The sequence below is a fragment of the Fukomys damarensis genome, unplaced genomic scaffold (genome assembly GCF_012274545.1).
Source record: "Fukomys damarensis isolate Sample0158 unplaced genomic scaffold, DMR_v1.0_HiC HiC_scaffold_8, whole genome shotgun sequence".
Taxonomy (NCBI): domain Eukaryota; kingdom Metazoa; phylum Chordata; class Mammalia; order Rodentia; family Bathyergidae; genus Fukomys; species Fukomys damarensis.
The window spans coordinates 12,332,127-12,333,632 of NW_022900920.1; the positions used below are offsets into that span (position 1 = coordinate 12,332,127).

Consider the following 1,506-nt stretch of genomic DNA (forward strand, 5'->3'; position numbering starts at 1 on the left):
CTCCCTCCCTCCCTCCCTCCCTCCCAGAAGCTCCCTCTGAGCCAGCAGAGGTGTCAATGGAATTCCACTTGTATGTGCCTTCTGGGAGTACACGCTGAATTCATTCTGTGCTTTACAATTCTAATAGAGAATGCATTGTATAATGGAGTAAGTTGAAGATGGAAATACTCATGTCAGTATCTGTAACTTTTGGCATGAATGTCATGATTCCATACAGTTGGATTTCTCCAGTGAGTTGTATAGGAAAAAACAGATGCTTGATTGTCATCAAAATTTTGTTGTGTTGAATTTAATCTACTCGATTTATTAAGTTTTAAGCATAGATTTTTATTAGGGAGGGCCTGCTCCTTGAAGTATCTTTTATTAGATTGCAGTACATGGTCCTCCTGAAATTCCCTCTCCTAGTTTGCTGTCCCGTTGTTCAGTCTCCTCTAGAAAGAGCTTTTCATTCTTCTTTTTCTTCAGCACAAGTGAGGACTAAGGGATTGGTTACAAGGGATTAGTAAAAAAAAAAATTTCAAAAGGCGTGGGGACAGGATGGAAAATTCTTCAAAGTCAAACCATGACAACTGCCTTCAAGCACACTGATAGAGGGACCTGCTTCTATTCACAACAATGACATAATGAGATTTCTTTAACCTTCTCCCCTGGCATCACCTCTGGGTGGATGTAGTGGGTCCAGGTGCTGTTTGTTTTTTCACTGATATTATGGAACTGACAGGTGACTTGGAATAAAAAAGGCTATGAATTCTGGCTTGCCTCCTTTATAGGTATGTGACTCTGAGGACCCCACTAAATCTTTCTGAACTCAATTTCTTTATTTGTCAATGAATAGGAATGAATCAGTCTACTTGTTTGGGCTATAAAGAACACTGAATGAGGAAAATGTTTGGGGAAGGTTTTACAATTTAACATTTTTCTCTTTTGATTATATAGGGAAACTCACGGTACCTTTGCTAGTTCAACAACTTAAGTTTGCCCTTGTGCATGAGAGACAGATTCTCAGCATCCATGAGGCACCATGCTCTTGGTAGGTGGTTATCTAAATTAGTCCCAAAATATGACAGAAGAGGTGGCAGAGGTTTGAGAGAGCAGGAAGATAGTCTGTTTCTTTTTCTCCCACATTAAATCTCATGCTCTGACTTTGCTTTGATGAATCTAGTGTAGGGCTGTCTCTTTATTAGCTAGGACATTAGAGAACATCCTGATGATGTCAACTCTGACAAATCTCATTTGCTCATAGAAAATAGAATGATTGGTGAGTTGAGGCCATTGACATTGCTGGTTATAACTGATATGTACTGACTTATTATTGACATGTTATTGGCCTTTTGTTGACTCTTTTTACTTTTTCACCTTCTCCTTTTAATTTCTTGCCTTGCCTATTTGATTTGCTCTGTTGGGCCTCATAGTGTTGTTGCCTTCATTGTCTTTTTCTAGGATCTTGTTTAGAATTCCTTGTAGTGCTGGTTTGGTATTCATGTAGTTTCTCAGGTGTTCTTTGTC

General features: G+C 39.0%; 1 protein-coding gene across 3 annotated transcripts in view; it reads left to right on the top strand.

Moving 5' to 3' along the window:
• Adam12 (ADAM metallopeptidase domain 12) overlaps positions 1-1,506 on the top strand; it is a 405,947-nt gene that overhangs the window by 55,743 nt on the left and 348,698 nt on the right. The gene's annotated exons all lie outside the window — the stretch shown is intronic.